This window comes from Cavia porcellus, unplaced genomic scaffold (assembly GCF_034190915.1).
Source record: "Cavia porcellus strain 051 isolate PalLab524CR breed Dunkin Hartley unplaced genomic scaffold, mCavPor4.1 scaffold_32, whole genome shotgun sequence".
Taxonomy (NCBI): domain Eukaryota; kingdom Metazoa; phylum Chordata; class Mammalia; order Rodentia; family Caviidae; genus Cavia; species Cavia porcellus.
Genome location: NW_026947515.1, coordinates 24,734,808 through 24,750,414, shown reverse-complemented (window position 1 = coordinate 24,750,414; position 15,607 = coordinate 24,734,808). Strand labels below are relative to the sequence as shown.

The 15,607-nt window shown below is 49.4% G+C and overlaps 1 long non-coding RNA gene across 1 annotated transcript; it reads left to right on the top strand.

Annotated features, from left to right (window-relative positions):
- Nucleotides 1–51: 51 nt before the first annotated feature.
- LOC134474299 (uncharacterized) lies at nucleotides 52–14,780 on the top strand. The gene is made up of 2 exons (XR_010045044.1): nucleotides 52–152; nucleotides 8,279–14,780. It is a non-coding gene; the product is annotated as an uncharacterized LOC134474299 (long non-coding RNA).
- Nucleotides 14,781–15,607: the final 827 nt, after the last annotated feature.

The window sequence follows — 15,607 nt, the reverse complement described above, 5'->3', positions numbered from 1 at the left end:
GCACAGAAACTGAGGAGCACTCAGTTCTCTCTGTCTTCCTGTCTGCCCCTCCAGCTCCTGCTCCGAGCATCTCCCAACCGGCAGGCCGGACCAGAAAGAGCTGTACTTACCAGACTGGAGATTGGCCTGCCATCACAAAGCAAGCAAAGGAGGTAAAGGGGCTCCAGGACTGCGATGCAGGTGCATCGTTAGAGCAGCTTCGTGGATGTCTCGGGGGAGGGACCCTGGGAGGTGTCTTCCTGTTCTCTGTGGAATTTCCGGGTCTGACATCTACCAGGTGCTCCGGTAAGGTCTGGGCTGAATGGACCTGGTTTCAGATGGGAGCCACTGGCTCAGGTTCTTCTGCAATGATCCTGGTGCTATCTCTGAAGCTCACCTTCCCTGGTGGACAAGGACAGGGAGGGAGGCACAGGGCAGGCTGGGTCCCTCCAGCCAGGTAGAGCTATAGACCCTCAGGACTTAGCAGTCAGACATTTGGGCTGTGAAGAACATTACTACGACCAAGGCAGGGGGGTTAAAGACTAGGGCTAAAGATATCCTGAGTGGAGTGAGAGACTGGTGGAAATCATGGTGTTCTGGGAACCCAGGAACCCATTCCTGGAGTCCCATGAGATGACAGATGCTCTCAGCACTGGTGACCATGCTGTCACACCTACCAACACACAAGCAAAGTGCCAGCTGACCTGGGCAAAGCATCCTCATGTGCAGAAAGCCTTTTGTGTGTCTCTGCAGGGTCTGCTGCTGGCTGAATGCTGGAGCAGCTGGGAAGAAAGAGCCCTGCCCTGGGTCAAGACAAAGAGCCCAGGGCAAGGATTCCTGGCCAGAGCCCATACTGCCTGGCATGGCTCAGTGAAGCCCCCTAATTGGGTCCACCTTTGGGAGGGCAGCTGGTCAAGAAAAGTCACACTGGCTTGGGAATCAGTTCCCCCCAACCATGCCCCATGAGTAGCACCAAACCTGACATCAGGCTGGGCGCCCTCCGGGGCTGGGGAGCTTTTCTCTGTCTATCCAGATTCTGCCTCTCCAAGGTAATCTTCTGGTTCTCCAAGGATCAGGCCCTGAGAGAAGGATTGGGACTCAAGGTCTTTGAGAGATACAGGGAAACAAGAAAGTGATCCAGGGAAGCAAGCAAAACACACAACTTGGAAAGATCCACACACATCTGGGCCACAAGGGTTGTGTTTATACATCGTGATGACCCTTGGCTGCCATGGGTGCTAATCTCACACCCTTCTGTCTTGCTGACATGAGGCAGAGGGCCATCCAGAGCAGTAGCTGGGGCCCCACAGGCTCTGAGAGGCCAAAGCTGACAGCAGGAAGAAAGCCAACCGTGCAGAAGGAAAATAGTCTGGCCGTTTAAACAATCTGCTTCACCCTCTAGAGTCCAAAGCACACTTTGCTTTCAAATGCATTTATTGAGTGCCTACGGTTTGTGCCAGGTTTGGAAGCAAATACAGAGAACACTAACTTATCTCAAAACCCAATGTAGGGACAGGGAAAAAGCAAAGCCCGCGTGGTACAAAGCCACCATAAAAGCAAGACAATGTATTATGAAGCACAGAAGAAGGAGCTGGGAAGTGGGAAAATCTTCCACCAAAAAGGTAATATTTCCATTGGGTGGCTTTTAATATTTTCCATATGTTAGTGACTCCCAAATTTATACTCCAGCCTTAACTACTTTCCTGGATTCCAGACTTAGAGATCCAACATCCTACATGATATTTCTACTCTGATGTTTAATCTGGTTCTGTATTGGTTCTCTAATGCTGCGTAACAAATGGCTTAATCAGAAGCTTAAAGCAACTGACATTTACAATCTCACACAGTTCCTGAGTATCAGAGGCCCAGGAGAGGATAAGCTGGGTGGTTCTGGCTCAAGATCTCTCTTTCATGAAGTTCTAGTCAGGACACTGGCTGGGCTGCAGCCCTCCAAAGGCTGGCCTGGGGTGAGAAGATCTGTTTGCAAGATGGTGCGCTCACAGGGCTGCTGGCCAGAAGCTTCAGTTTCTTCCCATGTGAGCCTCTCCAGAGGGCTGTTCATGGCATGCCAGCTGGCTTTCCCCAAAGCAAGTGCTCCAAGAGAGAGAGAGACATAGAGTGAGGGAAGAGAGAGGGTCCGTCTTTTACAACCTAATCTCAACAGTGGCATGACATTGCTTCTGTCCTGTTTCACTGACCACACTGAGTGGCCCTGGCATTGTGCAGGAAGAGGCTACAGAAGGCTGTGTGACTGGGGCCATCTGGAGACTGGCAGCTCCAGGATCTCAAACTCAACAGACGCCAAGCAGAATGTTTTGAAATCTCTCTTTGCACACAAAACCCATCTTAGTGAATAGCAAATCTACCTTTCCAGCGGCTCAAGTCAAACCCTAGGAGAAACCTTGGAATCCTCTTTCCCTCACACTCATGTCCAAACATTTAGCAAATGCTATTCACTCTGCCTTGGGATTCTGATCGCTTTCCACCATCTCCATTGCTGTCACCCTGGTTAAAAACACTTGGTTCATCATCTTACCTGAGAGGCCGACTCAGCCAATCTCCCTGCTTTCGGCTTTGAACTTCTATAGTCACAGTAACCCTGCTCAAATGTGCTTCTTCTCTGTGCAGGACCCTCCCATCAGAGCAAAAAGTCAGTTGGTGAGATCCTATACTACCTGCTGAGGCCCTGCAGTGAGACCCACTGCCTCCACCCTGGTCTCACATTCTGCTACTGTCCAGCACCCACTCCATGCAGCCACACTGGATATCCCTCACACACTCCACAAACACTCCTACCTCAGGGCCTTTGGGGTGCTCTTCCCTCTGCCTAGAAAGCTCTTCCTCCAAGCATCCACATGGCTGGTTCCTCTTTTCTTTCAGGTCTTCATGCAGCACCCCCTGCTAACTGTGCCTTCCAGGGCTGTGCTTCCCGCCCTCCTCCTGCCTTTATTCTCCTTAGTATTTCCAGCCGCCAAGCCATGCACCATGTGTTACTCACGCTTCCTACTTTCCTGTCTCCCTTAGTAGAATATAAGCCCCACGAGGCCTCCCGTTTCGCTTCACTCTCTATTTCCAGCCCTGGAATTGCAGCTGACCACTGACAGGTGCTGAGAAAACATTTAACTGAGGGACTAAGTGGAAGGAATAGGACAGAGGGTGTTTCAGCCACCTGTGGCTTTATCACACCACCAAAAGCACAGAAGAGACAACACGGGCACTGGTTTCCAAGTATTTAGCTCTGGCACCTGTGCTATGCACGGGACTTGAGGAGACTGCTCACCTGTGCTTTACCTGGCATTGGCGGGGTGAGGAGCTAGCAGTGGGGGTGACAAGCTGGTGACAAGAGGCTGGAGCCATCCATAGCTCAGTAGCTATCTGACAGTTGCTACTGGCCGTTACCCATGACCCAGCTGGAGTCAGCTAGAACGCCTGTGAGAGTCAATCAAAAAAATGTAGTGAATATTTAAGTCTTTAAGAAATGTTAAGAGTGAAAGACACAAAACCATTGATCGCCCTCAAAATACTCCCATACAAATCAAATCATCTCTGATTAATACTTTCCACTGGTTTCTGGTGCTTTCCAGACAAACAGATTTGTCAGTGCCAGCAATGGGCCCTGCAAGGCCTCGGCTGTTACCCAACCACCTCCTCCATCTCACTCCTCTCCTGTCTACCACACCTGCCCGCTGTATGTTTCAGGCGTGCTGGTGTTCTTAAATTCCCAAACTGTCTATGCTCCCTCCAGCCACGTGCCTTTGCATATGCCCTTCCCTTTTGTATTGATAGAGACATTGAGAAAGGCATTCCAGGTGTGTGACACAGGACAAATAAAGAGGTACAAGGAGTGACTGCAATACTCAATGAAGGTTTAAACTTTTTCAAGTTTATTGCACTAAACTGTGGGTCGCCATTAATTCCTCTCAAAATACACCTCATTGCTTCGAACACACTTATCCCATTGTCCTTGCCACTTTCTGAAGCAATCCTGGAAGTCCTCTTTTGTGAGTGGATAATTTTTAGTGAGTATAATTTTTATTGGTGCATGTTTGCATAATGTTTACATTTCTCATATACAGTTGATACATACATGTGTATCCCCCTCCAAAAGCTAAGAACATAGGGATTCAGTAGCCTCAGTGTTATGGTTTGTGTTTAGCTGTCCCCCCAGTGCCTCAAGTGGCCATAGGCGAGGCTTCTGGGACGTGGCTGAATCTAGGGTATGGGATACAAGGATTTAAGGATGTAATGCCACGATCAAGGGCATGTGATTACTAAGTCAGTCCACTGATTGGTTTAGCACAGTTTTGGGTGTGGATAATGTGATGCCCACTCTAAGCGCTGAGGAAGGCCCATGTTGGGGATTGCAGGCTAAGCTGAAGCTGGCCCAGCGTTCCGGGGCACCACAGGGTGGGGATCAACTCCAGAGGGGAGGGTCAGATCTGGAGCTCAGTCTCCAGGAAGACTCAGCAAGTGCGAGGCACTGTGGTGAAGACACTGCCAGCCCTGGATCCCCACCTGCTCGGTGCCGGCTTCATTACCCACGCTCATGAGGCAAGTGGGGCCCACCTCACTCTCAGGTAGCTCAGGTAGGTAGGGACCCAGGGAGAGCAGAGGGGAGGACAAAGGCCTTGTGTTGCTGCTTCTGCCCAGCTGGCTTGGGGCTGGGGGGCTTACATCACTCATGGAAAAATGAGCCATGAGGGTCCTCAGGGACCAGCTGCTCCCTCTACCCTTCCCCGGTGCCTGTGCAGAGCCCGTCCTGTAGGTCCGGGTACAGCCTGTGCTCTGGACACCAGAGTGTCTGCAATGAACCCAGAACCCATGAGGGCTCCAGGAAGCCAGGGTGGCTTCCTCTGTGTCCCCCTGACAGCCCAGCACCTCTGCCCTGCGTCACCTGCTCCAACCAAGCACACAGCTGTCAAGACTGGTGCAGGCCCAGCTCACTGTACCCAGTGTGGACCGTCTCGCCCTTCCAGTGCAGCACCCCAGGCAGCTGCCACCCAGGTCCCTCCAGGCTGCCGTCCCAGGGGGCGCAGCAGCATACTCTGCTGTAATCTATTCATCAGTCAGTCATTTAACCTGCCAGATTACACATGCGCCTCACTCTCCTGACACCCACCCTCTCCGTGCCATGCAACTTTTAGGTGAGATTACCATGAATCCGAGCCTATTAGACTGTAGAATACACAGGTTTTACATCTCAATATTTTAAAAGTGGTTTTGGGAACTGATCCCATTTAGATGCCAGCTGCATTACGAGAAGCATTTCAGATGTGTCTGGCCATGTGTGGTAAACGGTGAGGCCACAATACTGGAGGCCACTTTCCAGGAGCAAATGTAGAGTGGTCAGTGATGCACTTTATTATAATCAAGAGTCAAGTGAGAAAGATCAGTGGGGCGGAAGAGAGGTCCTGCAGGCCCCACACAGGGGCGACTGACTTGATGCGTAGCAAGGGGCAAAAGCAATTCAGTGGATAAAGGATAAAGGACAAACCAGTTTGGACACGTGGAGTGAAAGTAGAGGCTGCATGATTTGAAGAGATTTCACTAAAGACATCTAAATGTCGAATAAGATAAGCACACAAAACTCTCCTGCCCTGCTAGTGGTCCCTGCTGAAAACAGTTTTTTTGATTTATTCAAAAGTTGCACTCACACCTACTGGTGACCCAGCCCTTCCAATCCTAAGTGCACGCATACGGAGATTTCTAGGAAAATCATTCACACCAACTGTTTCAAATAACTGCAAATGACAATGTAAACATCAACCAGCGGCTGAATGACAAATCCTAGTAACCCATGCAATAGACTTCTACTCAGCAGAGCCTAGGAATAGACTATGGATTGATCTCAAAATAAGTACATGTGGTGAAAGAGGCCAGCCAGGCAGGCCGTACTATATATACTCAGTTATACGCATTGCTAGAAAATGACAACACGTCTGCATGGCAGAAGGCAGATCAGGTTCTGCGTGGGCGTGCGGCCAGACAGGACAGGGAAGCTTGGAAGGGAGGACACAGGAAAAAGGACAAGGAAACTCTTGAGAGTGACAGATATGTTTGTTTTCCTCATTGTGCTGATGGTTTTATTGGAATATGCATATATCAAACCTTACTGGATTCTATACTGTAATTATATGCAGGTGATTTATGGATATTTTCTTTCAATATAACCATTAAAAAAGCAAGGCACAGCAGTGTTTTCCAACTAAAGCCCCCAGACGAGAACAGAAAGCCTGCCCCACAAGGGCTGTGCTAATTGAACTCCCCTGCAGTTTATTTCCAGACTGTCGTGCAGGTGGCTGCTTCCCAGCCTCTTCCGGGACAGAGGAAATCTGCTTAAAGTCTGGCTCAATGTGTCTCCGCCCACACATGGTAACTCCTCCCCAGGGGTGGAGTCAAAGAGCAGAGAAGACACACGATCACAGGCAGACGAGCAATACCCGGGTTTTCTGCACACAACAGGGGACTATAAGGGCCACTGAGGCAAACAGGCGTGAGAAATGAGGGCAGCAGGAAACAGGGGCGGGGGCAAGCCAGCTTCCCAGATGGGAACAGCTGGTTCATAGTCATGGAGGCCGAGTGTGTGCTGGTGTCACCAGTGCTCCGGGGGGAGGGACTAGTGGGGGTGCAAGGACAGAGAGAAAGGTTCTCTTAGGCAGAGGAGAAGCTTGGAGGGGAGAGGTGCAGTGGGAGGAGGGCTGGGAGGGGAAAACTGGGAGGCGCGGCAGATCCAGCACTGGGGTGTTACAGACCAGGCTCTTCCGGGTGTTGGGGACGGCAGAGGGTCAGACAGGGAAGGTGGACTGACCAAGTGTCCCCGAAATGGGGCAGGGTGTTTTCAGTCCCTGCAGAGATGGGCGGTGAGGAGGTGCCAGCTGAGGGGCAGTGCCATCTGCCACCGTCTCTGATTTCTCCTCCAAGGCCTCTGCCTTCCCCGCTGATGTCTTGGTGTCCTCTTGACTACATGAGCTCCTCTGCTGGCTGCCCAGGTGTCCCTTGGGAGTCACGCAGAGCACCTAGAGGTGAGGTCGGCTCACCTTCATCCCACAGTCAAGACGCTGGCAGTGGCAGGGCTGTGGGCATGCGTGCTTTCCTCTGCCAGGACTGCAAGGCCAGCCCGGGGTGGAAGGCAGCAGCATGCTGGCACCGCTGGAGGCTTTTCACCTCTGCCGCTCTGCCTGGCCCCTGGGAGCCTGGGCCAGGGACACAAGTTTGTGTGCCTCAGGCTCTCCGAGGTGGCCTGGCGATGAGAGATGTGCCTGGGCCAGAGCACGGGGGTGACCTGGCTAGGTCGGGGAGTGTCGCTGGCCAGGTGAGTGGGCAAGTGACATCCCTGTGGGGACAAGTGGAGGGGGTGCATTCCAAACAGATGTCCATTAATGGCTGTGCTGGACAGATCTGGACAGAGCAGCAGGCAGAGCTCACTGCCAAGGGCTCACTCCAGGAACCAGTGGGTTGCCTGGAGTGCACTGTCCCAAGGTTGGCCTTTGTGACATCCCCAGAGCTTATGACAGAGCAGGGTGCCCACGAGGCGCAGCAGCCAGTGAACACATCATGGCCAGGCCACCGCCTCTAGCAGGACTCCTGTCCTTGGGGCCGCTCACTGCTCCTTTCTTGGTTTAGGGACCAGAGGGGCCACTCTGTGGGATCTGCTAGGACTGCAGGCCAACCCAGAAGAGCACCTAAGGCCACCTTAGGTGCTGGGTCCCTGTGGATGCCTTCCCACTCTCTGGGAGACCAGGGCCCAGCGTGCTGAAAACCCAGAGTCAGGGCCTCCCAGCTCCCACCAGGCCCCTTCAGGGACCTCTGCAGGGCTTCCGTGCCGCTGTGAGCCGTGCCCCCCTCCGCGCCCACCCTGGAGGCAGCAGCTGGCGGGGGTGTACTAACTGCCCGTTCCTTTAGTTCTGACTGTGTTTATAGTTACACTCGTCTCTCTGTGCATTTCTTTACATTCACTTCCCATCCCCTTCCCCAACTTGAAGGCGTGGGCAATTATTTGTTCGTTGCTCTGTACGCCGCGCATAGCTGTTACATGTACAGACAACAACACACACCAGGACGCTACACATTTCTACACTGTAGATTGACAACGTGGCTTATACATCATTTCTTCTCTTTTATTTTTCTACTCTCTTTATTTCTACTTCCAGGTCAATATATTCTTTCATTTATTGTTCGTTTCTTTTTCTTTTAGTTTTTCTTACACTTTTAATCCTTCTGGTGGAAAATGCATAACAATTTAGAAAGATAACAGATTATTTCTGTTTTTAGTTTGTCTTGATGTTTCGTTTTGTTGCAGTACCAGGGACTGAGCCCAGACCCCTGTCCTGAGCTACATATCCAGCCCCCTCCCTCTTTCATTTTGAGAAAAACTATCCTGCCTCAGCCTCTCCAGAGCACTGGGATTATGGATGTGCGCCATCACACCTTGGGGCAAGTAATTTATTCCAATCTGAAGAACAACCTTAAAATACTTCATCTAATTATAACCCTAGGAAAGCAGGCACCAAATTAGTGATGCTAAGATTCTTTGACCATCCTCATTCCCGTGCCCTGGTGTGCACAGAAGCCACCTGACGGATGCGTGCGCTTAGTTTGTGCTGCATTAGTCATGGGAAGTGCATAATTTATGACCAATGCAATCAGTCCTAACAAGAAGATTGACAAATCAGGTCTGACCTCGGAGAAATGAAGTAGATGATGCTTCCCAAAATTATTTCATGTCCTTATGTATGTGCACATTGTGTCTAAAAGAGAACAAATTCATCTTGGCTGGTGTTTTCTTTCTGATTCAACATAAAGGCTTCATTTTGTTTCATTTTATTTTATTTTACTTGTAGCAATAGTTGCTATATTTGGTTTTCCAGGATTTCCTCTATGGAGCAAGGACAAGAACAACAAAATTTGTTACATCCCTGGCCACTGCAGCAGTAATAACCAGAACTATTGGCATGATTGATATATAATTTGCCATCTTTTTCCAGGAGACAGGTGAAGAGACAATGTCCCCGAGTTTGCAAATGTTATCGATTTAGGAAAGCATCATTCTTGTGTCTCTGAATGCTGTCCCGCCATTTCCTTCTCGGGGTTCTAACCAGATTGTGGTAAACGCCCTCACTTCCTCATTTGTTCACTTTTCAAACAATATTTTAATATCTTTGCATGCATTGATGGGAGTTATCAACAAACATTTTATAAATATGTGGACATTGTCTTCGAGTATTGTCTACAATTCAAATCATCAACAATAACAATGAGCACTTTGTGCACAGTGAGAGAAGGAAGCGGTGGGCTGGGGAAGTGGCTCAGAGGCAGAACATTTCCCTAGCAGCCCTGAAGCTCTGGATTCATCCCCAGAACTGGTGTTAAAAAAAAAAAAGTGAAGAAGATGTCCTATGAGAAATAACGCAATCCCAGTTTCCTGCAGTATGGTGAAAGCTTGCAGAGAGATGGATTCAGGACAGATACCACATTCTCTCTGAAGATGGCATAGTCTGTTTGGCCATGCGCTCGCTGAGAACTATGTGGGCTGCGTGCTCTTTGGGCTGGGGTCCTTTTCAAGGGTCCCCATGGTTCCTGCCCGCCACCCTCTTGACTCTGGGCATAGGCTAGGACTCTCAGGGCTGCAAGCGCAGAAGGTGGCTTCCTGGGCCACATCCTTGCTGTGCTGGGGTCCCCCTAGCTGGTAGCCCAGGTCCTCAGTGTCCTGCTGTCCAGTCTCAGACACGGGAGGAGACCATGTTCTCCAGCTCCTTTTCCACCATCTGCCCAGACCAGACGTCCTGCAGACTCAGCTCAGTGCAGGGCAGTGTGAGTGCACCCAATCTGCCTGTGTGCTCTCTTGGCTCAGGACGCAGGTGTGGGCCGCCTGCTATGGTGGGTGGGCAGACCTGAGCTGTCCTGCTGCTGTGCGGCCCCTGCAGGCCTGGGCCCCGAGAGCCATCACTTTTCCTCCTCCCACTGCTTCCCGGGCTCCCCCTCCGATTGTCTCTGGCACTGTTTCCAGAGTCTACCACCGTACAGACATACGCACTTAGCTAGTTTTACTCTTTCAAAAAACACAATATATTTGTACATTTATGCATTACAATATTTTGACACATGCACATTGTGAGATGATCAAATCACATCATATCATTTACCATAATTGTGTTTAGCAGGAAAGAAGAGTTTTCTTCACCTTGACCGAGTTGGAGCCTGCACACAGCTTTTCTTGCCTCTCATGTTAATGAGTGCCTGTTTGCAGTGCATCTTTGCTCCTTGTGTGGAGCTGGTACACACCTACCACATCACGGGTCCTTTTTCACCCCTTTCTCCCTCCTCCCTTCCCCCTTACTCTATGTCCTAATCCCCCTCCCATTAGAGGAAGATCTATCTTCCTACTTCCTATGTCTCTTCTGTGTTTCTCTTTATTTTTATTCTGGGTTTCTCATATGTAAAAAATACATGCAATATTTAAGCTTATGTGTATTATTTCAATTAGCATGGTCTTGAAGTGAATCTGCTTTTTTATAAATGACTCAAATTTATCATTCTTCATGGCAGAGTAGTCCTCCCTTATGTATAAATACATTTTATTTATTCATTCATCTCTTAATGGACTAGTAGGCTGCTTCCAAGATTTAGCCATTGGGAATTATGCTGCTTTAAACATAATTGTGCAGGTGTCGTTGTAATATGATGTCTTTAACTCTTTCAGGAAGATACCTAAAAGACAATCGCTGAATCAAATGGGGTTTCTAGTTTCAATTTTTTAGACTCTCCAAACAAGCCAGGTATGGCAGCACATGCCTATAATCTCAGCGCTTAGGAGACTGAGGCAGGAGGATCACTGTGAGTTCAAGACCAGCCTGGGCTACAAAGTGAGCTCAAGGCCAACCTAAAGTGCATAGTGAGACTCTGTCTCAAAAAGACAAAAAAAGAATCTCCAAATTTCATAGTGGTGGTGCTAGTTCACATCCCCACCAACAGTTAGAAGTTTCTACATACCCAGCCTTGCAACATTTCTTAGTATCTGATTTCTTTTCTGTTGTGTTGTATTGTGTTGTGTTTTTGAGACAGGGTCTCGCTATGTAGCCCAGACTTGCCTTAAACTCACAGCAATCCTCCTGCCTCAGCTTCCCAAATGTTGGAAATGTGAATGTGCACCACCACACCCAGTGTTTTTGATTCCTTGATGGTGGCCATGCTTTCTAGGTATAACCAAAAAGACAATGAGTGATTCTGCTGGGAGACATACAGGGGAAGGTGGGCTCACGAAAACATTCTGCTGTGTCCTCGTGCACCTGTTCCCTGGATCTGGTGCTGTGTGACTTCTGGGTCTTCCCCAAAGTCAAAATGGCTGTAAAAGGTAAATGTCTTGAACGGAATCAGAGCATTAAGGCAGCCACAACAGCAAAGCTAAAGAAGACTTTGAGAATTTCCTAAGAAAGTGGCCAGAATTGAAGCAAGGGTTAGGGTATTTTGAGTGGATTAACAGCAATGTGTCTTTCACTGTAAAAAATGGCTTTTTGGTTGTTGTTTTTGTTTTGGTAACAGAGATCGAACTCATGACCTTGCGCTTACCAGGCAGGTGCTTATGCTGCTGAGCTATATCCCCGGCCCATAATAAATGGTTTTAATGTCCACCGTATTTTTCAGTCATACCTCGTATGTATGGTATTGTGTCTACACCACGTACGTGCATGTGTGTGTGTGTGTGTGTGTGTGTGTGTGTGTGTGTGTGTGTTTAGGGATGATGGAGAGGGAGATGGGACAGGCAAGTACCTGTGCAGGCTGGAGATGGGACACCAGGTCAGGTGAGCAAAACTAAAAGAAGTCACTGTCCCCACATGACTCTGCCCTCCGCCCTTGTCCTCCCTGGCTGAGCTGATGCATGCCAGCCACTGGGCCTGGGACAAGGAACAGAGGCCAAGGTCAGCTGTCTGCACAGAGCGCGCTGGAACCCAGCAGAGCAGAGTTGCCTGGGTGACTTATTGCTTATTAATAATATAAATATGTAAATGTGACAGGGGCCATATTGATCACAACACGTGGACCATCCATCACAAGGGTGAGGAACATGCTGTTATAAATATCAGCTAATAGGTCTGCAGCCTGAGACTTGTCAATATAGGTGAGGCCTGGGATGGGTCCCAAGGCAATTTTACTAATGAGAGTCACTCCAGCTGCCACCACTGCTTGCTTGCAGTGTGTGGGTTTTGAAGAGGAAGGGGATGTTGGGAAGCCTCAGACAGGAGGGAGAGATTCCTGGGTAGAGATACTAGGGAAACAACCTCCCTTTTTCTCCTCCTCTGTGAGCTGGAAAAACAGTCAGCAAAGCTCCCCAAATTGCAGCATCTCAGCATCTCCACCAGCTTGTGGAAGCACCTTCCCAAGTAGGAGAGCCCCAGCCCATCATGGTAACATATACCACTTCAAGGCCTTTTTCAGATCGAAGGCTGTGCTCACGCCCAGAGCTAAGCCATGCTGTCACAAGTTGCCATCTCTTTGGCTCCTCTGTCTCCCAGTGGGTAGGGACTCAGGTCAGGTTTCGGGGAGCACCTCTGAGGCCCCCAGGGCTGCCATTAGTATTCAGCATCTTTTCAGTAATGGGCCCTCTTCATGCCAATTTGATTTTATTATTATGCCAACACACTTGCTTAATTCTCTGCTGTCTTTCTTCTGCACTGTTGATTTACACTGTTAGTGTTTTAATTATACAATTCAGCACTCCTTAAAACATGAAAAACTGCTCAACTTTTCAAGCAATTAAAAGGCAGTGGAGTATATCAGCAGATCTGAGACGAGATAAGTAAATCAAGCAATTAAAAACCTCGCTTGGTGAAAATGTAGCAACCTACCCCAAATGAGCCGGGTTGGTGGGCCCTCCTGACAAAACTTCAGAGCGACTCGCCTTCTGCCTCAGCAACTATGGGTTCCCCAGGTCCCCTTATCTTCCCTTCCCCCTCCTTGTACATACCGCTTGGTTGACCCAGTCTCTGGGCCTCGGGTGCAGAGAAACTTCGTGGAAACAGCCTAGGGCTGGGTTTCCTGAACGCTGGATGCTCCCCTGGCCACCAAGCAGCTCATAAACACAATTGTACCATTCCCTGGGGCTTCCCACTGGCAAATAGGATTGCATTACTAGCATTTGGACTGTGTGTGTGTGTGTGTGTGTGTGTGTGTGTGTGTGTGTGTGTGTGCATAAATATACATAACACAATCTAACATTGCAAGGAAAGAAGACTACCGTAAATTCATGGCTGAAGCCTCTTATAACCAGACAGATTAACAAGGGAAACAAGTGCACCTCTATGTAACATAAGTTTTCTGTGACACGAGAGACTTCATAATGGAATGAAGTCCCACAGAAATAGATGAGCCTGAGTATTTTTTATGCTAGGTTTGACGGAGAACTGCAGAGTCACGCTGAAGACTATTTTCAAAGTATAGTCTCACTATAATTAAGGAAATGTAGCACAGCCTGTGTAAGTATTCAGATTCTTTGCACCCCTGCATCTCCAGAGGTAAGGATAGTCCCTTCCTCCAGGCCCCCAAGGGCACCTTTCCCATGGGAGTCCCGTGGTCTCCTGCAGGGGAGGTCATAAAGTCCTCCTTAGATTTTGTAACCTGCTACAGGGGAAGGGTGAGGGCAAGCGACAGGGACCTTCCCATATATGCTACCTTCTCACATGTTAGCATGCCAGTTTCAGCAGACCTGAATCCCATCACCATCTCACACATTTTTTTCAGTATCTGAGACATAATCTCATTTTGTTGCCCAGGCTGGCCTCTAACTCAAAATCCTCCTGTCTCAGCCTCCTGAGTAGCCGGGATGACGAGCACACACCCCTGAGCCTGGCTATCTAATGCATATTTTAAGTGGAGGGTTCAGCAGGTCTGCATTTACACTGCTCATTCATATGCATGTGGTACACCCACGTTCTGGCGCACCCCTCACACCATCCATCTCCAGGGCTCTTTCCCTCCTGCAGAACTGAGACTGTACCCGGCAGACACTAATTTCCCACCGCCTTCTGGACTCACTGGCTTTTATTGGCCCCTGCAAAGTCCCACGGGTTCATCTCAGGCACTGCAGCACCAACTGGGAAGGAGCAGGGGGAGGCAGGAGGAGGAGGGGGAGGCAGGGTTCTTCTTGATCTCTTGATCTGTTTAAGCTATTGGGCTTCTGGGTTCCATTTCATTTGAGCACAAGGCTATAAAGGGTTATTTCTTAATGCCTGGAAAACACATGAACAGGATCCTCTTAAAGGTCCTCTGGATTGGAGTAACTTGCTTCAGGCTTGAATTTCTTGAAAGCAAAGCTCAGCCCGGAGCAAGGAGCAGAGAGCCCTGCTTTTCTGAGTCAGAGCAGGACAGAGCACACTCCCCTGGCATGAGCTGGTAGATCCCAGAAATCCAAGCCCTTCTTAGGCCTTAGCCATTCCCTCCCAGTACACACTGGACTCCTAATTCGGGCTCCAGGGGACCCAGACCAGTGACTTTCTGTGAAGGCAAGGTTGGGGACAAGGTGAAGCAGGGACAGGCGGTAACAAACCCCTCATTCATCACACTAGGAACCAGGAAGCCCAGAGGTGCCATTTGCTGCCAGATCACTGACCAGGCTGTCTGAAGTAGGCCCCTGACCAAGGTGGGGCCACTGTGCACGGGGGTGGCACTGAAGGAGCCAGAGGGCCAGGGAGGCAGCCAACGGCAGTGTCTGGAGTGGCAGCCATGCTAGCCCCTGAGGAAGAGGCAAGGCCAAGGTCCCGGTACTTGGCTCTGGGACTCAGTTCAGTTTACCTGCAAGAGACCAAGAATGTCCTGGAATGTGCCTGGCTCCAGATGCTACCCAAATTCTCCCTGTTAGGGTACAGGATAAAGGATATGTTTTGGCTTTCCTCACCTCAAGGAAACAGAAGGCTTTTCTGCCATTTTGTTCTCAACCCAAGCACTTGCCTTTAACAACATGCACAGGACTAGCAATCAAAATCTGTAAATGCTGTCTTTTAAATGGCTGTTTGCTGGGTCTCTCTTTTTGGGGTCTTATTTACAGAGCAGCACTCCCTCTTCTTCCTCACCCATGCCTGCCTAGAGTAAAAAGTAATTAGAGGACATAAACCCTAATCAAAGAGGGAGAGAGGAGGAAGCCACACCCAGGTCCAGCTTCTGTGATCCAATTCCGCTCCCATTTCAACTACGTTCACACACCGAGTCAGAGCTCCCTGGGGTCACCTTCTCAGCTACAGCGAACCCTGGCTCCCAGTGACATATCCCCCACGGATACTCAGGGCCTGACCCTCCCTTCCCTCAGTTCTGTCCACGAAAATTTTCCAGCCTGCTCCGTGGCCTTCTCAAGGTTACTTCCCCTGAGCAATTTCTGTTCCAAACAGTTTCTACTAGTTGCTTTTTGTAATTCCAGAAGCTCCATTAATCATTCTTAAGCTCCTTGAATGCAGTATTTTCTCTAAGAACCAAAATTTCTTCTCAACTCTGTACCCTCCTGTCACCTCTGATTACCCACTCCCATCAGTCGTTAACATAAAGCACTAGCATAGCTCGAACCTCTGTATGCCCTGATTATTCTGACTTGGAGTTTTCTCCGATTGTACCTAATTGATTAAAAAGTGACCAGGATGGGAGGGAT